Consider the following 24391-nt stretch of genomic DNA (forward strand, 5'->3'; position numbering starts at 1 on the left):
TTATATTTTTTTGAATTAAATTAAATATTTTTTTACATTTCCTGATTTATTTTTTAAGTTAGAACATATAATTTTTCAATATAATACATAATCTTAAAAAAAATAAACTACGATAAATATTTATAAGTCAAATTGGATTTTTTTCATCTTTTTTATTGTAATCTTTTATATTTTTGAAAAATTATTAAAATTATTTTTAAACAATTGGCAAATTAATAAATTAATTTAACAATTTTATCCACAAAAATTAGTAATTAAATTTATATTTATAAAATTATATTTTTGTGAATTAAAATAAATATATATTTTACATTTCCTGAATTATTTTTTAAGTTAGAACATATATATTTTTTTAAATTAATACATAATCTTAAAAAAAATAAACAACGATAAATATTTATAAGTCAAATTGGATTATCTTCATCTTTTTTATTGTAATCTTTTATATTTTTGAAAAATTATTAAATTTATTTTTAAACAATTGGAAAATTAATATACTAATTTAACAATTTTATTCAGAAAAATTAGTAATTAAATTTATATTTATAAAATTATATTTTTGTGAATTAAAATAAAAATATATTTTTTACATTTCTTGATTTATTTTTTAAGTTAGAACATATAATTTTTCAATATAATACATAATCTTAAAAAAAATAAATTACGATAAATATTTATAAGTCAAATTGGATTTTTTTTCATATTTTTTATTGTAATCTTTGGTATTTTTGAAAAATTGTTAAATTTATTTTTAAACAATTGGCAAATTAATAAATTAATTTAACAATTTTATCCAGAAAAATTGGTAATTAAATTTATATTTATAAAATTATATTTTTGTGAATTAAAATAAATATTTTTTTACATTTCCTGATTTATTTTTTAAGTTAGAACATATAATTTTTTAAGTTAATACATAATTTAAAAAAAAATAAACTACGATAAATATTTATAAGTCAAATTGGATTTTCTTCATCTTTTTTATTGTAATCTTTTGTATTTTTGAAAAATTATTAAATTTTTTTTTTAAACAATTGGCAAATTAATAAATTAGTTTAACAATTTTATCCAGAAAAATTAGTAATTAAATTTATATTTATAAAATTATATTTTTGTGAATTAAAATAAATATTTTTTTTACATTCCCTGATTTATTTTTTAAGTTAGAACATATTTTTTAATTTAATACATAATCTTTAAAAAAAAATAAACTATGATAAATATTTATAAGTCAAATTGGATTTTTTTCTTCTTTTTATTGTAATCTTTTGTATTTTTGAAAAATTATTAAATTTATTTATAAACAATTGGCAAATTAATAAATTAATTTAACAATTTTATTCAGAAAAATTAGTAATTAAATTTATATTTATAAAATTATATTTTTGTGAATTAAAAAAATATATTTTTTACGTTTCCTGATTTATTTTTTAAGTTAGAACATATAATTTTTTAATATAATACATAATCTTAAAAAAAAAATAAACTACGATAAATATTTATAAGTCAAATTGGATTTTTTTCATTTTGTTCTATTGTAATCTTTTGTATTTTTAAAAAATTATTAAATTTATAAAAATATATATTTGTGAATTAAAAAAAACTATTTTTTTTTTACGTTTCCTTATTTATTTTTTAAGATAGAACATATATTTTTTAAATTTAAAATTCATAATGTTAAAAAAATAATTTATGACAAATATTTATTTAAAATTGATTGCTTAATCCAAAAATAATAATAATAATGAAATTTTTTTCTCATATTTAAATTTAATGATATTTATATATTTATTTTAAATTTAAATATCCGTAATATTTAATAAATAAATGGTAATTATATATTTAAACTCAATTTGGATTTTTTTTAACTAAAAATAGATAAGTAAAACAAAATATTGACAGTATTTAAAATATTTTTAATGTATTTTCACTTCTAACAATAAGTAAATGGGTATTAATCACAAACAACCTTCAAAAGTTGTTAATGTAGCACATATAAATTTTATTTGCTTACTAAATAAACTATAGTCGTAAGTTTTAGTCAAAACAAATATTTTTACTCAATTTCTCTTAAGTAATTAAATCAAAATCATTACAAATCATTATTTTTTCAATTAAAAAAGTTATTTTCTGTTTCAAATTTTATTTATTTATGAGTCAAAACAACCTTCAAAAGCAGTTGGTGCGCCACATGTAGATTTTGGACCGTTTGACCCCTTTTTGGAAGTGTTAAAACAGGCGTCTTAATTGACGAAACACGCGCTTTTAACGCCGCCCACGCGTGCCCGCAATTGGTGACTTCCTCAAGGGAAAAATTTACGCATTCCCAGTCCGTTGACGCATCTAAACGTCTTATTTGTTAGGAAACGGCCAATTGGCCGCGTAACGTCCACTTTTTCGCGGTGCGCAGTTACAATTTATGTAATTTTATCGGCCGTCCTTCGGGGTACAATAATTTATTGCCGCCGCCACCCACAGATTTAATTGATCGAAACGTAAACCGGCTAATGTCCATTATTTACTCGAAATTACGTAATGTTGCAGTTAATAATACGCCCATTCTCATCGCTGTGTTCGCTAAACCCAACGAAAATTGATTTAAAACAAATAGTTTTCAGTTTTTTAATACAGTAGTCAACAGAAACATTAAAAATAGACCGCCTTCCTGTTGTCGATCAAAGAGGCTGATGCGGAGGCTGCGACCGAAAGTGACTAAAACTAAAACCAAAAAAAACTGGTGAAAATAATATAAAATAATATGTGTATTTGATCGTGACTTCCTGTCCCGGCGAATTAAATAACAACCACTTCCGGCCGGCCTTTTTTATTCGATACACACAGCCGAGCTTCACGTGAAAATCGATGCGTTTTGACTGAACACCTTTTTGATTGAACAAATCCAACAAATTTCTGTACATGTATTTTATATAAATTATATTTTTTAGAAAAAAACTTACTAAAAACATTAGCACCAGAACACAAAGTTTTTTTTTATTAAATAATATAATATTTTTAACAAATGATTAATGTAAGAGTAATGAAGAATAGTACTTAAAATCAAAATTAGCCATGAAATAATAGTATTAAATACTTTTTTGATCAAAAGTTTTAATTTTCACTTTCACATTTAGGTTTATTATTAATCCATTAATCATCTGTAAAGTTCTGGGCTTTTTATTTTAAACACAAATATACAAAATTTCATAATTAAATGTACAAGATGGTTTCTAACTTGAAATAATTACTGAAGGAGCAATAAAGAAAAATAAACAATCAAAATCAAAATTGGCTCTTTAAACATTTTATTTTAATTGTGGTCCTGAAATAATAGTATTAAATACTTTGTTGATCAAAAGTTTTAATTTTTACTTTCACATTTAGGTTTATTATTAATCCATTAATCATCTGTAAAGTTCTGGGCTTTTTATTTTAAACACAAATATACAAAATTTCATAATTAAATGTACAAGGTGGTTTCTAACTTGAAATAATTACTGAAGGAGCAATAAAGAAAAATAAACAATCAAAATCAAAATTGGCTCTTTAAACATTTTATTTTAATTGTGGTCCTGAAATAATAGTATTAAATACTTTTTTGATTAAAAGTTTTAATTTTCACTTCCACATTTAGGTTTATTATTAATCCATTAATCGTCTGTAAAGTTCTGGGCTTTTTATTTTAAACACAAATATACAAAATTTCATAATTAAATGTATAAGGTGGTTTCTAACTTGAAATAATTACTGAAGGAGCAATAAAGAAAAATAAACAAGCAAAATCAAAGTTGGCTCTTTAAACATTTTATTTTAATTGTGGTCCTGAAATAATAGTATTAAATCCTTTTTTGATCAAAAGTTTTAATTTTCACTTTCACATTTAGGTTTATTATTAATCCATTAATCATCTGTAAAGTTCTGGGCTTTTTATTTTAAACATAAATATACAAAATTTCATAATTAAATGAGTAATGAATATAAAATTGGCTCTTGAAAATCTTGAAATAATTGTATTAAATATTTTTTTATCAAAAGTTTTAACTTTTACTTTCAGATTTGATTTGATCCTTCAATCATCTGGAATGTTTTGTACAATTTATAATTGCTTGTAGATTTTACTTATACATAGATAAATTAAGTATTGATTATATCTTAATATTTGAATAAAGCTTTCACAATTATAAGTCGTTTTCAAGTGTTTTGACGGCCACAAATCCAAACATAAATACACACGATCGTGCCCATTCAATAAGGATTTATCGACCGGTCAATTTAGTCTGCGACAAAACGGTAAAACGAAACCAAAACCATTAAAATATCAGTGACAAACTACGCTGAACTAGGCAATGATTACCAGTGTGTGTGTATCCGTATGTAGGACGAATATCTGTAGGTAAAGTTGATTTAATGTCAATGCCGAGCTGTTTCTCAATTTTTAAGTCCATATGACAGCATAATTTAAAATAGTCCAAAGCCTGATTTCCATTTCGGAACGGCGTACGGGCGGCCGACTGAATAATGGACGTTTGCACAAACTTGTGCAACAACGATTTCCCCCCATTTAATTTTTATTTTCGCACTGTCGCCCGACGATTGAATTGATGTAAGAGGATGGAATTCGGTTGCCGAGTGCGCCGATCTATATTTACTTCATTTTAGTTTCGTTTTTATTAACGTATAAACATCCGCCAAGAGTGTGTATGCAATGGCCAAGTGAATAATGCCATTAAAAAAGAAATCAAGCGAATTAGTTGCGCCCGTACCATTATTTTAAAGGCTGCAATAAACGAAATGGCAACCTGGGGGCGTTCACCCGGTCCTCAGGCACACACACACACACACACGATTGGCAATTAAAAACCTTCTAGACGTTAGTGGACCATGAACCATTTTGGTACTCGTATCTCCTGCTTATTTTAACTATGAAATGGTAGAAAAGTCCAGGAGCTTGCCCTAGGTCTGGACTCTTCATTTCCCATACATTTACGTCCTGATTCGACTGATGCTGTTGTCCCTGGAGTTGAGGTCTTAATATAATAGAAAAGAAGTGCTTCCTCCTTCTTTTAACAATAAAACAGTGGTAAAATTAGTCTTGGCAAGTACCAGGAGCTTGCCCTAGGTCTGGACTCAACAAAAAGGAATTGAAGGAAGCTACGTACACACGTTTAGGCACTCCTTACATCTTTATACTGGACAATCACTTCATTTTCCATCCATTTACGTCCTGATTCGACTGATGATGTTGTCCCTGGAGCTGAGGTCTTAATATAATAGAAGAGAAGTGCTTCCTCCTTCTTTTAACAATAAAACAGTGGTAAAATTAGTCTTGGCAAGTACCAGGAGCTTGCCCTAGGTCTGGACTCAACAAAAAGGAATTGAAGGAAGCTACGTATACACGTTTAGGCCCTCTTTACATCTTTATACTGGACAATCACTTCATTTTCCATCCGTTTACGTCCTGATTCTACTGATGATGTTGTCCCTGGAGTTGAGGTCTTAGTATAATAGAAGATAAGTGCTTCCTCCTTCTTTTAACAATAAAACAGTGGTGAAATTAGTCTTGGCCAGTACCAGGAGCTTGCCCTAGGTCTGGACTCAACAAAAAGGAATTGAAGGAAGCTACGTACACACGTTTAGGCACTCCTTACATCTTTATACTGGACAATCACTTCATTTTCCATCCATTTACGTCCTGATTCGACTGATGATGTTGTCCCTGGAGCTGAGGTCTTAATATAATAGAAGAGAAGTGCTTCCTCCTTCTTTTAACAATAAAACAGTGGTAAAATTAGTCTTGGCAAGTACCAGGAGCTTGCCCTAGGTCTGGACTCAACAAAAAGGAATTGAAGGAAGCTACGTATACACGTTTAGGCCCTCTTTACATCTTTATACTGGACAATCACTTCATTTTCCATCCGTTTACGTCCTGATTCTACTGATGATGTTGTCCCTGGAGTTGAGGTCTTAGTATAATAGAAGATAAGTGCTTCCTCCTTCTTTTAACAATAAAACAGTGGTGAAATTAGTCTTGGCCAGTACCAGGAGCTTGCCCTAGGTCTGGACTCAACAAAAAGGAATTGAAGGAAGCTACGTACACACGTTTAGGCACTCTTTACATCTTTATACTGGACAATCACTTCATTTTCCATTCATTTACGTCCTAATTCTGCTGATGATGTTGTCCCTGAAGTTGAGGTCTTAATATAATAGAAGAGAAGTGCTTCCTCCTTCTTTTAACAATAAAACAGTGGCTAAATTAGTCTTGGCAAGTACCAGGAGCTTGCCCTAGGTCTGGACTCAACAAAAAGGAATTGGAGGAAGCTACGTACACACGTTTAGGCACTCCTTACATCTTTATACTGGACAATCACTTTATTTTCCATCCATTTACGTCCTGATTCTACTGATGCTGTTGTCTCTGGAGTTGAGGTCTTAATATAATAGAAGAGAAGTGCTTCCTCCTTCTTTTAACAATAAAACAGTGGCTAAATTAGTCTTGGCAAGTACCAGGAGCTTGCCCTAGGTCTGGACTCAACAAAAAGGAATTGAAGGAAGCTACGTATACACGTTTAGGCCCTCTTTACATCTTTATACTGGACAATCACTTCATTTTCCATCCGTTTACCTCCTGATTCTACTGATGATGTTTCCCCTGGAGTTGAGGTCTTAATATAATAGAAGAGAAGTGCTTCCTCCTTCTTTTAACAATAAAGCAGTGGTAAAATTAGTCTTGGCAAGTACCAGGAGCTTGCCCTAGGTCTGGACTCAACAAAAAGGAATTGGAGGAAGCTACGTACACACGTTTAGGCACTCCTTACATCTTTATACTGGACAATCACTTTATTTTCCATCCATTTACGTCCTGATTCTACTGATGCTGTTGTCTCTGGAGTTGAGGTCTTAATATAATAGAAGAGAAGTGCTTCCTCCTTCTTTTAACAATAAAACAGTGGCTAAATTAGTCTTGGCAAGTACCAGGAGCTTGCCCTAGGTCTGGACTCAACAAAAAGGAATTGAAGGAAGCTACGTATACACGTTTAGGCCCTCTTTACATCTTTATACTGGACAATCACTTCATTTTCCATCCGTTTACCTCCTGATTCTACTGATGATGTTTCCCCTGGAGTTGAGGTCTTAATATAATAGAAGAGAAGTGCTTCCTCCTTCTTTTAACAATAAAGCAGTGGTAAAATTAGTCTTGGCAAGTACCAGGAGCTTGCCCTAGGTCTGGACTCAACAAAAAGGAATTGGAGGAAGCTACGTACACACGTTTAGGCACTCCTTACATCTTTATACTGGACAATCACTTTATTTTCCATCCATTTACGTCCTGATTCTACTGATGCTGTTGTCTCTGGAGTTGAGGTCTTAATATAATAGAAGAGAAGTGCTTCCTCCTTCTTTTAACAATAAAACAGTGGCTAAATTAGTCTTGGCAAGTACCAGGAGCTTGCCCTAGGTCTGGACTCAATAAAAAGGAATTGGAGGAAGCTACGTACACACGTTTAGGCACTCTTTACGTCTTTATACTTCATTTTTTCATCCATTAATTGATGTTTTCTTTGGAGTAGCATGTGATGAAGACTTTTAACGGAGTAAACCAATGATGTACCCTTTCGTCATTGGTCTGGAGCAGTCTCCAGCCCAGTAACACGTCTGTTGGTCGTGCATGAGTCAACCAGGTCGTGCACACCTGTTGGAATGCTGAGGAAAATGCGTTTTCTTCCACTGAATGTGACGGGCAGGACTGCGATTCCATTAAAATAATAAATCCGTGCACAATTACGTACCAGTTGTAAACGCTCAAACAGAGAGAGGGGGAGATAATTGGCGTAGCTATGCCGGAGAGTTGGAAACCGGGCACACGGAGCAACGTGTGCGCCGCTAATTAAACACGTCCTAGACACGAAACTGGACACGATTATTGGTCCATCGCGTCTAATTTATTCGCACATTCATAGAACAAGTGCACTTAACGGACGAAACGAAAACGACCAAATCTCCCAGACTACAATACAGTCGGGATGCATTACCGGACTAAACAATGGGCCCCGAAGGTTAACACACAACGCGGAATATAATTAAATGGACTTGTGACATGATTAACAAACGCAATTAGCCGCGGAGAAGGCGTTACGTTTTCGTGTCGCAATAGAAATCTGGCTTTGAAGCCACCAATTAATTCCTTGTTAGCGAAACGAGGCCGTTAACCTGCCAAACACAAATATATATTTACAAACGTAACTATTGGCGTTTACATCACGACGCAAAAATAGTGCCGAACGTTTTTTTTTTTTTTTTTTCTTGACTTATGACCGTTTTCCTCGTTCCAATTAAATAAGCTTTTATTTTTTACTGTTAGTAATGGCGCACTATTTTTTGAAAATTAAGTATCTACTTTACCGACATTAACCTCAAAGTATTATCATTACAAAATTAAAATGTCAAAAAATAAAATATAATCAGAAATATTATTTAAAAATAATGTAATTATCAAAAAATACAGAAAATTAAGCAAAAAATAGAAAATTAACAAAGAAATTAAGTAAATACCAATTAATATATTGTTTCCTTATTTTCTTTAAAGATATCTTCTATACCGACTCTAACGTCAAATTATTTTGCCCTTCAATAAAAATTATTATAAAAAATATACAAGAACTAAAATAGAGAAATTGAAAATATAATTAGTATATAAAAAAGTGGATAATAATATATAATAACTATTGAAAATAAAAATAAAAATTACTATACTATATCAACCCTAACCTCAAATTATTTTGATTTTTGACAGACACTTCTATAACATACAATTTTTCAGAAAAAAAATAAATACAAAAATAATTTAAAAATTGAAATAAATAAACACAAAATATAATAAGAATATAAAAATGTAGATAATAATATTTAATAACCATTAAAAATTAAAATAAAAGTACTATACTATGTCAAACCTAACCTCAAATTATTTTGATTTTTGACAGACATTTATATATCATACAATTTTTCAAAAAAAAAAAAAATAAAAAAATAAAATTTGGAATACAATAAATATATAAAAATAATTTAAAAATTAAAATAAAGAAGCAGAAAAAAAATTTAGATTATAAAAATGTGGATAATAATATTTAATAATCATTAAAATTAAAAATAAAAAGATAGAAATAAAAAAATAAATTAACTTTCATATAAAACTATTATAAAATAGTTTTCCTAAATGTCTAACTAGAATTTCCTTGTTTTCTATATAGATATGTACTATACCAACTCTAACCTCAAATTATTTTGAATAAATAAATATAACAAAAATAATTTAAAAATTAAAATAAAGAAATGGAAAATATAGAATATAAAAAATAAAAAAATAATATTTAGTAACCACTGAAAATAAAAACCTAACTTCAAATTATTTTGATTTTTTAGAGACACTTATATAACAGACAATTTTACAGAAAAAAAATAAAAATTGAATAAATAAATATAGAAAAATAATTGAAAAATTAAAATAAAGGAATGGAAAATATAATTAGAATATAAAAAATAGAAAAATAATATTTAGTAACCACTAAAAAATAAAAACCTAACCTCAAATTATTTTGATTTTTGACAGACACTTATATAACAGACAATTTTACAGAAAAAAAATAAAAATTAAATAAATAAATATACAAAAATAATTGAAAAATTAAAATAAAAAAATGGAAAATATAATTAGAATATAAAAAATAGAAAAATAATATTTAGTAACCACTAAAAATAAAAACCTAACCTCAAATTATTTTGATTTTTGACAGACACTTATATAACTGACAATTTTACAGAAAAAAAAAAAAATAAATTGAATAAATAAATATACAAAAATAATTGAAAAATTAAAATAAAGAAATGGAAAATATAATTAGAATATAAAAAATAGAAAAATAATATTTAGTAACCACTAAAATAAAAACCTAACCTCAAATTATTTTGATTTTTGACAGACACTTATATAACTGACAATTTTACAGAAAAAAAAATATAAATTGAATAAATAAATATACAAAAATAATTGAAAAATTAAAATAAATAAATGGAAAATATAATTAGAATATAAAAAATAGAAAAATAATATTTAGTAACCACTAAAAATAAAAATTAAAAAAAAAAAATAACAAACAGTTTCTTTAATTGATTTTCTTAAAGTTTCTTTTAAAGTTAGATATCTACATTACCGACGTAAACGTCAATTTATTTTAGCTTAACAAAATTGGGGAGCATAATTCACCGCATCTAAATTAGTCTCGGTTGGTCCTATTTTGTTTTTACCTGTGTCGTATCCGCATAAACTATTACAATAGATTGCGTGTAGGTGACATCGATTTAAATATAGAACGGTTGACACCAAAACGTCCAGATATTTCGGTGCTAGATTAATACCACATCTTAATAGCTGTGTTGCCCATTGACAATGACATTAAAACCTAAACAGACCCATTTCCCAACGTAAACTTAACACACTTTTAACGATCCTTAAAAACTATTTAATAGTCGATAAAATTGTGGTTGGCAGTAAGTGGTGGGCGTCCTGCGAATTTATATATTGAAATTGTAATTATTTCTGATGCGCCACATAATGATTACGTTGCCCCAATCTTTAATTAAATGGAGGAATATTAATTATAGTTTTTATGACATAGGTCCGAGTGCGCCAAAGGGGGAAGCTATGATTGGAAGGGGACGGTCCCCCCATATTGATTGCACATTCTCTAATAAAGTGCAATTAGCTGTTGTGCAAATAACACACAATTAAGCCGGTTGGAAAAAGACTCCGTATGATCTTTACAAAATTACAAACGTACAGGAACGTTACATCAGATTACACGTCCCGTGCAACTTATTAATGAGCCCCCAGTCCCCCCACCCCGTGTGGGATTCCCAGAAAAAAGTCACCGCCGTCGCTTTAATCGAGTTGTCCTTATCAGATCGCCTAATTAAGGTAAATGAAGGATGAAAATGCGAAGCTATTAATTTAATTCGGACCCACTGCGGGGGCAATTAAGATCGCATTGGAGTTTAATTGTATGTAAATGCGGTGTTTCAGACGGACGGTGCGGCGAAACATCTTTTCGTTTGTTATGGGTCAATTAACTCGCTCCGCGAACGAATGCAATGTCAAATCACGTTTCCGTGTACGTTCCACTGACGAAAAAAAACTATTTCACTAAACTAAACAATATTAAAAACTGTGCGTCACACACACATACACACACACACACAGACAACCGGCGAACATACATCAGTAGGTGATTGTTGTACAGGTTCATAGTCCTCGGGTCAAAATTTTAATTGATTGCCTGATTAATATTCCAAATGGATTTTGCTGAGGTTTTTCCATGCTTGTAATATTACACCATCGTCCTTATTTGTACATCACTTTCATTACTACAGACAAGGTCTTAATCCTGTGATTTGGGTTTAGCTGGAAGGGGAAGGAACGTGCTTCTAACTCTTCATTAATCTATTAGTCGGCTTTGTCTAGTCTTGGAAGACTTTGTTCCTCCTCTTACATGTCTTCTTCTTCTTTGCCTTTTGAATTGATTCATCTTAACTTCATACTCAGTACTAGATCACCAATTTATGTCTTAATCCTATTTATTGATGGAAGATAAATGAAAACTTTGTAAAATTAAGAAGATGAAGGAGACAAAAACAGTAAATTAAACCAATTCGTAGTAGTAGATTGAAAATATGACACGGTTTATCTGTTAATTTATGGCAAAATGGAGATGAGATAGTCATCATAGACGATACAAGAGGAACCCATATTAAATTAAGAAAATAAATGAAAGCATAGTGGATAAAAGAGGGACCTACATAACGTGGTAAAAATAAATAAAGGAAAACAGTACTTTTCTGAAGAAAGACAAGTTCAAACTTCCTCCATTTTGGAGGAAGCCCAAGGACTTTAATTATTCTTTAAAGCTGTTGACCAGACAAACACCAAAGCAATATAAAACACCTCAATGAGTGGCGGAATAAATATTACAATACCACTTAGGGTTATGTTGTGTGATTGCGTGACCATACTGGTAAGAATTATTCAATGCAAATTTTCCAGTCCCTACAAAATTAATTATTAAAATTTAATTGCAGTTATGACAACCATGAATTGAGTGTTTTATTAATGCGCCAGACTCAAACAATTACAAAGATTTAGTGATTAGTATTGATCCATCTAAAAATATGGATGTGAAACGTTAAATAGTTACAAAAAGTAATGAAACATAATGTTTCTGGTTGGAAGAACGCTCTGATTTTGTTGCTTAGTTCATAAATCCAATAAATCATCAGTCGTAAATATACAGCTGTCATGTCCACTAATAAAGTACATGGTTTATGTACTGGCTGTGGAATATTAGTGTGGATGATGTATCGCATCCAGTGTAATCCAAAAATAATGTTGATTTAACCATAAAATCGAGTCTAAATGGACGCCGAGTATTGCGAGGCAACACGTTTATTTTTACCTCTTAGCACCACCAGAAATTGGGGGAGGAAAATGGCAAAAGCCGCGGACCGTCCTTGCCTTCGGCGACGGTCTCCGAGACCACCCACCACCACGAGACCAGACGCACACTCGCAGTCGAATCGTGCAACCTGATTTAACCGGTGACGTTGTGGGTTAATAGGCGATACAATTATCTCAATGAAGAGGTCCAGTAAGTCGGATAATTCAATCCGAGTGTGTTGAGCGGGGTCATGATACCCGACACAATAAGACCGATTTAATTGTCCGTGACACCTATGGATTCGTTCGACGGCCGCGAAATTTGATGTTTAATCAGCATCTTTTTTTGCCAGTTGACAGTTTGGTCCTCGAGAACCGGATCTGGAGTTGTGTGGTCAGGGAGCAGCTATTTAGATAAACCATGTCATATTTTCTGCCTTTTTTCTTCTTCATCTTCTTAATTTTAAAAAGTTTGGTTTTCTTCCCTATCAATGAACTACAATTTTCCCTTTATCTGTTTTCACCATATTGTGTAGGTCCCTCGTTCATCCATTATGCTTCCATTTATTTTCTTAATTTTGTATGTCTTCCTCTTGTATCGTCTATGATGACTATCTCATCTCTATTTAGCCATAAATTAACAGATAAACAATGTCATATTTTCTATCTACTACTTCCAATTGGTTTAATTTACTATTTTTGCCTTCTTCATCTTCTCAATTTTATAAAATTTGGATTTCTTCCCTCTCAATAAACTACAATTTTTCCTTCATCTGTTTTCACCATATTATGTAGGTCCCTCGTTCATCCATTATGCTTCCATTTATTTTCTTAATTTTATATGTCTTCCTCTTGTATCGTCTATGATGACTATCTCATCTCCATTTAGCCATAAATTAACAGATAAACAATGTCATATTTTCTATCTATTACTTCCAATTGGTTTAATTTACTATTTTTGCCTTCTTCATCTTCTTAATTTTATAAAGTTTGGATTTCTCTCCTATCAATAAACTACAATTTTCCCTTCATCTGTTTTCACCATATTGTGTAGGTCCCTCGTTCATCCATTATGCTTCCAATGCTTCTTAATTTTGTATGTCTTCCTCTTGTATCCTCTATGATGACTATCTCATCTCCATTTAGCCATAAATTAACAGATGAACAATGTCATATTTACAATCTACTATTACTAATTGGTTTAATTTTCTATTTTTGTCTTCTTCATTTTCTTAATTTTATAAAGTTTGGATTTCCTTCCTATCAATAAACTACAATTTTCCCTTCATCTGTTTTCACCATATTGTGTAGGTCCCTCGTTCATCCATTATGCTTCCATTTATTTTCTTAATTTTGTATGTCTTCCTCTTGTGTCGTCTATGATGACTATCTCATCTTCATTTAACCATAAATTAACAGATGAATAATGTCATATTTTCTATCTAGTACTACCAATTAGCTTAATTTACTATTTTTGTCTTCTTGATCTCCTTAATCTAACTTAAAATCATTTATCTCATCAATAAAGACGATTTTCCCTTCATCTCGTGCCTCCACAATGTGCAGGTCTTTCTGTAATCTGTCATGCCTCTATTTATTCGTTTAATCGAACATTTCTTCCACTCACACCGTCCACAAAAACCGCAATTTACCTCGTTTCCTTTCAAATAACTCGCCTCTTTCACTTCGCCAATCGACTCCGCTCCACTCTTACACACACACACACACACACACACACACACACACGAGGCGAAATTGATCGCGGCCATGCAAATACCACGCGGCGATTTATTCCGTTTCCATGTGTGCGTATGCAAAGTTCACGTTTTTATAACGCCATTAAGGTCGGCCGATTAGATCGTCGCGAAAAGTGCCAACCAACTGTGGGGTGGTTGACCGGCGGGCTCCGGTGAAAAATGCATGCGTGCAGGAATGGCCGGGACATTTTTTCCAGTCGCGCTGCACGGCGAAAGATTGATGCGTACGCTTCCACAGAACGGGCACGTTGCGTGTGCCAATTTCCTCGCGACGACGTCGAATTTTGAACGAATCAATTTGCTGAGCTGAGTCGAAGCGGCGGGACAGTTCCGTCGGGCTTAATCTTCCACTTTAACGTGCCGTACCGCGGCCAACGGTAAATGTACACAGTTTGTGAAATTAGATTTGTTCTATTAATTCGCTTTATGGCGCATAATTCGATTACGTTCTCGGTTCCAGTTATTCTTTCGGCGTTCTGTGAGAAACGACATGATGTGAACTATTCAAATTAAGCCAAATAAATTAATTTAATGATGTCACCAACAATAAACCTTAGCTACTCATTGGTAGAGGGCGTCACACTTCCCCGTCCCCAATTAGGCAACCCAGTGTGCACACATACAAGTAATGCTTTAAAAATGTTTATTAAATGTAACAATACTTTTGCGGGGCACGAGGTCACAACACAGAACAATTCCCCGAACCTATTACTGTAACAGAATCTTATATAATTAAAAAATAACTTCTTTAACAACCAGATTACATCTAAGACAAAGAGTAAATTACATCACCAGTTTGCATGCACCGATACAAAATGAAAATGAGCACGACAACAGAAAATTCATTGTTAAAATTTTCCTTACGTAACCACCCAGTGGGAACTAAAATAAAAACATCCAGGAATAGCAAAACAGCCCCGAGACATGCGAAGGGAATTTGTTTTACATCGGGGAGCATTTATGTAAAGACAGCTTATTAGATTATCATGCACAATTAATCAGTCGTCGTGTTTGTGCTTGAAAGTATTCATTTTTTCCGAACCTTGCGACGGCATTACAATACTTTCCATAATAAATTTCATTAAGGATTTAAAAGTGGCAACACATGAAGGTAATTGTTTTAATTGGTACGTGCACCAGGATGCAGTGAGGTAATAATAACATGTAAACGCATATTATTAAACCACCAGACACAACACAAAAGTTTCAGTTTAATCCAGCCGATTTAAAAGTTCAAACTTAATACATATATATATATATATATATATATATATATATATATATATATATATATATATATATATATCAATTGTTGTCCGTTTTGTGGATCGTTCTCACGTTTGTGTTTCATAAATGTAGTCGCCTTTTTTTTCCACCGCCTCTACTTTGCTTAATGGAATATTGTTAAGTAGTACTACGATCCAAACAACATTTTTATCTCGGCGTTACATGCAATTGTGATTTTCAACGATAATCGTTCCCATGGCTCCGGCTTAATTATTTTCATTATTCACGTACAACAATTTTTTATGATGATGTTCATGTTTGCGAATACTGTTACTACGACTCCTCCAACCAAACACCTAGTAGTTAATGCCTTTCGTGTCTACGTAATGATTTCGTTTTGGTTAATTGAATTTATACGGGGAAACGAGACTGTTTAAATAAATATAAAAAAACACGTTCTGTGTGCCGGTTCCGACAACCTCGGCCCGGCCATTAGGTCATCTCGACGAAAAATACCTTCATGACCAGAGACCACCAACATATAATTGTAAATTAGTGTATTATCTATCCGGTTTTGCTACCGTTAAATAGGTGGCAGCACTGCCTGTCTCTTTTGTAGGCAACCACGATTGCATGCTGTCATTTAACTCTTGTTGTTTCTTCAGTATTGATATTTTTAATGGTTGTTTGCCAATTTCAAGAGACGTTACTTGTGTTGTTCAGTTGTTATTTAAATTGTAAGTGTTCAACCTATATTTATAGCTAGAAACTTATAATTAATAGCTGTGTCACTAAAGTTAAAATATAAATTAGTAAAATATTTAAAATGTTGGGTTAACTAAGTATTAATACCAGTAAATAAATGGCAGCACTGTATGTTCCATCTATAGGCAATCACCATTGCCTCCAGTTAAGTAATTCTTTGTAATTAACGTTTTATTTGTTACTTATAGTTGTATAGTTGTCTTCTAATAGTTTTTGAAGCATTTACTTTGATGTTTTTTTTTTAATAAAATATAATTTTATGTCCCCATAAACAAGAGCACTGAAAATACTTAAATTGTTCAAATGTTATTTAAATTTTAAGTGTTTGTACAGCTGATTTCAATAAAAATTTAATAGTTAAAAAGATAATGAAACAATTAATGTCTGCATAACAAAAATTAAAATTAATGATCTGTTGTGCTACTGATAAATAGATGGCAGCACTGGATGTTCCAGTTATAGGCAATCACTGTTGCCTCCAGTTATGAAATTCTCAAGTAATTCTTTGAAATGAATGTTTTATTTGTTACTTACAGTTGTGTGGTTGTCTTCTAATGGTTTTTGTAGCATTTACTTTGATGTTTTTTAAGAAATTATAATTTTATGTCCTCATAGACAAGAACACTCACAATACTTTACTTAAATTGTTTTCTATTTAAATTTTAAGTGTTCGGCTGATTTCAATAAAAATTTAATAGTTAAAAAGTTAAGAAAACAATTGATGTCTGAGTAACAAAAGGTAAAATATAAATTGGTCTGTCCTTTAAAATATTGAAATAAATATATATTGCTACTGGTAAATAGATGGCAGCACTGGGTGTTTCACTTATAGGCAACCCTTATTGCTTCCAGTTATGAAATTCACTAATAATTCTTTGAAATTAATGACGTTTTTAAAGAATTTGACACCAAATCATTCTTCCTTACAACCCTGTTGTTGGAGAAAGTCGAATGGAGTCGTTTTGGATGAAGTAACCCGGGTGAAAGTTACAACCGAAGCTAAACGCGATCAAAAACTGTATCAGCAAACGGAATGCGACGAATGGAGTGTAATACACGAGATATCTACACGATCGTAAATTCCATCGGCACAATGGACTGAATGCAAATCAGCCCGAACATGGAAAAAATTCGTTTTCGGCTAACAATCCACCTAATTGTCCGATTTGTTAGGAAACGCCGGGTGAAAGTGTGCCCGACGAAACAAACAGAACATAATGAGTTGGGTTCTATTGAAACTGCGAAATACGCAATTATTAACGTGGTGTTGCAAAAAAAAAACAGGATTTATTGTTTCGTGCACCACACACGTGACTGGCAAAAATCCGGCACCACTTTCGCCGTTGGTTTTTTCGATAAGTTGGCCCATTGTTCCGTTGATTTGTTGCACGAATTCGAATGTGCAATAGTGGTGGAAAATGCCGTGGAACCGGCTTGTTAGGTAAATCTCTGAAAAATGTCCGAGTCGACAAAGTTATCGGTGTGAAACCGTTAATTAAACATTCACACCAGTACAAAGATGCGTCAGTGAAATTAAGATAAGATAAGGGGACGATCAATTGTTTTTCCCACAAGAATTTATTAACGCAACATTAACAGATTCCTTACGAAACCGGCTTAAACAATTAGAGGTATTGTTTTAAATAATAATCGACGATATTAAGATAATGGTATTCACGAATTATTTAAATAAGTACACTTATGCCAAAAGCATCCGTGCTTAATTAACCGAATTGTTTTAATTGTGTGGGGCCCAAACTAGACTAGAGGTTGTTAAGTTGTACGCCAACGGCGCTTTCCTTATCAGAAAATGACTGCACGACCGGAACGCCGAGGGAAAACATCATACCGGCGTCACATCGATTTTATCATCGACCGTAAAAATCGCATTTTATGTCGCAACCGCCATTGATTTTACCTCAATGATGTCATCCATCCTAGTTAGCATAAAATATCGGGCGTCTGCCGCAGGGATCGGTGCGGCGGCCCGTTTTTCAAAACCACGAGCGTGTGTGTGTGTGTGTGCGAGAGAGCGACCGGCCGGCACGAAAACGTAGACACTCGGGGCCCCCCTAAAGAAGAAGACAAGGAGAAAACCTGTCGGCCGGCCGGTCAAATTTATTGTCAGAAAACAATTTAGATTCGTTGGTGCGATCTTCACACGGTGTGACCAAACTGACTGGTGGCGTTTATATTCAAATGAACACCCACACCGTCGTAACTTAGGCGCAGACTTTATACCATGATACACTGAATATAAGGTAGGATATTGCGCATGGTGGGCGGTGCTTATTTTAGCGCGAATACGTCACGCGTAGAGTAGTTTTGAACTGAACAATATGATTTTGACCTATAATCTGCGAATTACTATGCCCTTTGGCAATTTTGTTTCAATAAGCATTATTAAAAGTAAATAGTTGAATATACATGTTAGCTTACGTCTTCACCTTCACCGATGGACCAATGCGACGTACTCACATCTATTTAGACTAGTTTTGTTTTATAAACAAATCTGAAGTATTTGTTTACATTTAATAATCGGGGCAGTTCTTAAGAAAGAACCAGGCAGTAAAGCTTTAGATGTCGAGGGTTAAAGTACGTTTGTTGAAATAAAGCGTATTATTGTGAATTTAGAGTTTTAATCAAACTAAAAAGACAGATTAACAGTCGCTAATCTATCATACATATACTTATTTAACATATGTACGGTATTCTTTTCGGCGTTTTGTTTCTGTGTGTATTGTTTTGTACATAATTTCTGGATTAAATTTGTGTATTAAAGTGATAAAAATGCGGTGTGCTGTTGTAGGATGTAATTCTGACAACCAGTCTAAACGTAGTCCTATCGGAAACGTTAGATTTTTTAGATTTCCTAAAGACAATAATCTATGCAAAACGTGGTTACATCTCACAAAGAGAAAAGACAAAGTAAACACAAAAAACGCGGTAATGTGTTCCAAACATTTCTGTGAAACTGATTACAAAGTTAACTTAAAACATATCCTTCTGGGTTACACTCCTAAAAATTTTCGCGCACTGAAAGATGATGCTGTTCCTACGCAAAATTTACCCCAATCAGTTGTACAATCACCTTCAACTTCTGGAGCTGGAAAAAGAAGAAAAGTTGCGTACAAAAAAAGAGAAACAGCACGTTTTATAAAGAACATGCTTGAGGCTGAAAACACGTAAGTTTTTGAAATATCAAATTGTGGTGGTGTGTTGATTTGATTGTATGAGACTAGCTTATCTTTTTGCTTAACAGGGTTGGGGAAAGGGCAGCTCAGCCTGTAGTTAGTAATGATTGTAAGGTGGAGGAAAATTTAGATAATAATATGGTAGTGGAATCAAATATTACTTTGGAAAAGGGGTAATGGTTTTTCTATAAATCATTTATCATATCATTTGCTTATGTGTTAAAAATTTTAGTGTTCAAACAAACGAAACATGGAAAAACTTAGATGACCTCGCACTTGAAAATGAACAACTTAAAAAACAACTTGCTGCAATTAAACGGGTTTTTAGTGAAAATCAAATTAAAAAAATGAACAGCCAAAAAAGAATAAAGTGGTCAGTAAATGAAATTTCAAGTGCTATATCGATGTACGCTGCTGGCCCTAGAGCATATAGACTTAATTTAAAAAGGGGTTTTCCATATCCGGCAGTCTCTACATTAAAAAAATGGCTAGCAAAAATTAAGATAAATCCAGGGATTTTAAAAAATACTCTAAAAATTGCCCAGTTTGCCAACATGAGTGAAAAAGAGCGGATATGTACAATCGTATTTGATGAAATGAAAGTCCGAAAGGAGTACCAATACGACCAAGCCAATGACTGTATAATAAAACCTTACGATTATGTACAAGTTGTTCTTATTAAAGGAATTTTAAATTCATGGAAGCAGCCCGTTTTTTATAATTTCGATTGTAAAATGACATCGGTTATCTTAATGGAAATTATTAAATTCGTGGAGGATTCTGGTATGAGTCAATGTTCTAATAAAAGTAACATACATTCTTCATGAAGTTAGTTGTAGGTTTTCATGTTGTTGCCATGGTGTCAGATTTGGGAGGTTCAAATCGGGCGCTTCACAAGGAATTGAATATTTCAGAAACTAAACCATATTTTGAAAATCCCAGTACGAAAGAAAATATTTTTGTGCTAGCTGATGTCCCACATCTGGTAAAGCTGATTAGAAACAATTTTGTTGATCACGGTTTTTTAATTGATGGTAAATCAATTAAAAAGGAAATCGTAGAACAGGTTATAAATGCAACATCGAGTTCAGATTTAAAAATCATTAATAAAATTACACTTAATCAACTCAATGTTTCTGGACCCCAAAGGCAAAGGGTGAAATATGCTACTAAATTGTTCTCGCACACCATGTCAAGAGCTATATCCAGATGTGGTACACTTGGTGTTTTAACTTCTGAAAATTGGATGGAATGTGCAAAGTTTTTTAAATTGGTGCGTCAATCTTATTAAATAATTTTATATTTTTAATCAACTTGTATTTGTAGGTAAATGACTGGTTTGATATATTTAATGTCAGCACTCCGGTGAGTGACTCCCGGGCAAGAAATCGGGCTTATGGGCTAGCCATTGACCAACAAAATGGAATTCTTAATGAAATGTCTCAAGTGATAAATGAATTAAAGGTCATTGGCAATAGAACAAAATTTCCATTTCAAAAGGGTAAAAAAATTAAATTTCAATATATTTTTATTATAATAACAAGCATGCATTTTTTAGGTATTTTGCTGTCGAATTCAGGTTTACAAATGCTCTTGAAAGATCTAAAACGTCGTTTTAACGTAGATTATTTATTAACAAGACGAATAAATCAAGACGTTTTAGAAAACTTCTTTGGGGTGATCAGGGCAAAAGGTGGCCTCCATGACCATCCAAGCCCGCTAGAATTTAAATATAGATTGAGATCTTATATTTTAGGAAAGAACGAGGGAGTAATTTCGGAATTTTCTAACGTAGAATCTGATGATACTCCTGATATTCCTCTTAGTGGATCACTAATTCAGAAATTAAAAATTTCATCAGAAGAATCAACAGATTCTACTGAGGAAAGCGCTACTTTAAGCGCGGAGCTTAGTGAGCTTGAAAATGACGCTTTACAAAATTTGGCAGGGTTTGTTTGTTACAAGCTAAAAGATTCCACCTTACAAAGTCCAAGTCAATCATGGTCATGGATTGATCACCTCACTGAGGGTGGTTTATCAAAACCATCGTTAAGTTTTATGTCTCAAGTTGAAGAATTAAACAAAGTGTTTCTCGAAGTTAATGGTGAACTCATAGTAACCGAAAAACAAAATTTTATCCATGATCTTTTAATGAAAAGTAGTAAAATTGATTGTCCTATACAAGCAAAACAGCTTTTTTTTAGAACTAGAATGTTCTTCAGAATTAAGGAACTCAACAGGGCTTTAAGAGACAAATCAATCGGCAAAAGAAAATGGAAAAAAATTGTTTCGTAGATTCAAGTGTTAGGTTTTTATGTTTTTTGTTCTATGTTTACCTGTCAAAATGTATTAATAAAAATTTATATTTAAAACCATGGTTGGTTATCCTTATAAACTTTAATAAACTTTATTGTAATAAACTTTTAAGTAAAAATTTTTTTACGGCAACAGTAATGCATTTTATAGCACAGTTACGCTAAATTAAATAATTTTTTATCTTTAATTTATAAAATATGGCATAACAAGCATTTTTTATATTAGATTTTTTTGTAAACTGTGAAAATAAACACATTTCTGAGAATATTCGTATAAAATTCATATCTCCGTAATGCAAGTTACTCTACGCGTGACGTCATGCGCGCGGCCGACCTAAAACTGAACACGGGAGTATCCGGCACTGCTTTATACGTTCTCTGGGCCAGCGGTCTCAAACACAATCGTCTCAACCAACATAAATAATAAAATAAACAAAATATTAAGAAGAATTTAAATTATTTCTACAAATAATTAAATAATTAATTCATAACAACATGCAATAATGATTGCCTAATAAGTGGAACATACAGTGCTGCCATCTATTTATGAGTAGCAATTTCTGGCCAATTTATATTTTAACTTTTGTTAGCTGTACAAACACTTAAAATTTAAACAAATATTATTACGTTAGTTATTACTACCATTAAAAAGATGGCAGCACCTTCTATTCCATTTTTAGACAACCACGATAACATGATGATATAATATTCTTTGTTAATTCCTTGAAAATGATTTTTTTAATAATTATTTGCCATTTGTTTAAAACAAAATTAACTAAAGATTTTTTTAGTATTTACTTAATAAATTATAGTTTGTATCTCTATAAGGAACAATAAATCAAAATGTCTTAATATTTTATTTAAATTATCCTTTTTTATATGTAATAGTCAGTCTATTGTGTCCATGGAGCTTCTCATCATGTTTCACCTGAATTACTTAATCTAAAACTACTCTGCTGTCTTCCATTCGACTTTCTCCATTGACAAAGTTGTAAAGAAAACTAAATCTGGATAAAATTCTTTGATATTTCCTTCAAATAATATTTTTTACTAATATTTACTATAAAAAAATATTTTAATTATTAAGTTGTTATTTAAATTGTAAAATTTTGTGTGCTTCATTACAATTTAAATTTAATAATCAAAAGAATAATAATTGTTGTCTGTGTAACTTAAAATATTGATATGTTAGTTATTAATAGGTATTGCTATCATTAATTAGGTGGCAGCACCTTCTGTTCCATTTATAGACAACCACGATAACATGATGGTATAATATTCTTTGTTATTTCCTTGAAAATAATGTTTTTAATAATTATTTGCCATTTGTTTAAAACAAAATTAACCAAAGATTTTTTTAGTATTTACTTTATGTTGATTAATAAATTATAGCTTGTATCTCTTATGAGGAACAATAAATCAAAATATCTTAATATTTTATTTAAATTATCCTTTTTTATATGTAATAGTCAGTCTATTGTGTTCATAGAGCTTCTCATTATGTTTCACCTGAGTTATTTAATCTAAAACTACTCTGCTGTCTTCCATTCGACTTTCTCCATTAACAAAGTTGTAATGAAAACTAAATCTGGATAAAATTTATTGATATTTCCTTCAAATAATATTTTTTACTAATATTTACTATAAAAAAAATATTTTAATTATTAAGTTGTTATTTAAATTGTAAAATTTTGTGTGCTTCATTACAATTTAAATTTAATAATCAAAAGAATAATAATTGTTGTCTGTGTAACTTAAAATATTGATATGTTAGTTATTAATAGGTATTGCTATCATTAATTAGGTGGCAGCACCTTCTGTTTCATTTATAGACAACCACGATAACATGATGGTATAATATTCTTTGTTACTTCCTTGAAAATGATGTTTTTAATAGCTATTTGCCATTTTAAAGTTGTTTAAAACAAAATTAACTAAACATTTTTTAATATTTACTTTATCTTGTTTAATAAATTATAGAGTGTATTTCTTATAAGGAAAAATAAATCACAATTTCTTAATATTTTATTTTTTTTTATATGTAATAATGAGTCCAAAATGTCAGTGAAGTTTCTCGTCATGTTTCACCTGAATTACTTCATCTAAAACTACTCTGCTGCCTTCCATTCGACTTTCTCCATTGACAGAGTTGTAAGGAAAAATGAATCTAGATAAAATTCTTTGACATTTCCTTCAAATAATTTTTTTAACTAATATTTACTATTAAAAAAATTACTTTAAATTTAATAATCAAAAGAATAGTAAATGATGTCTGTGTAATATAAAATGTTGATACATTAGTTATTAATACCACCATTAAAAAGGTGGCAGCACCTTCTGTTCTATTTATAGGCAACTACGATAACATGATGATATAATATTTTTTTGTTATTTCCTTGAAAATGATGTTTTTAATAGTTATTTGCCATTTTAAAGTTGTTTAAAAAAACAAAATTAACTCAAAATATATGTGGATTAATAATTTCTTATAAGAAAAAATAAATCCTTAATATTTTATTTAATTAATCTCTTATATTATGAATAATCAGTCCATCGTGGCAATTGAATTTACGACCGTGTTGTTTGGGACTTTCTCCCAATAACAGAGTCGTAACGACAAACGAGCCGGGATGTGAATAGTTTATCGAC

General features: G+C 31.2%; 1 protein-coding gene across 3 annotated transcripts in view; it reads left to right on the plus strand.

The window, feature by feature from the left end:
• LOC109605155 (protein spitz) overlaps positions 1-24391 on the plus strand; it is a 180537-nt gene that overhangs the window by 115249 nt on the left and 40897 nt on the right. The gene's annotated exons all lie outside the window — the stretch shown is intronic.

The sequence above is a fragment of the Aethina tumida genome, chromosome 2, assembly GCF_024364675.1.
Source record: "Aethina tumida isolate Nest 87 chromosome 2, icAetTumi1.1, whole genome shotgun sequence".
Taxonomy (NCBI): domain Eukaryota; kingdom Metazoa; phylum Arthropoda; class Insecta; order Coleoptera; family Nitidulidae; genus Aethina; species Aethina tumida.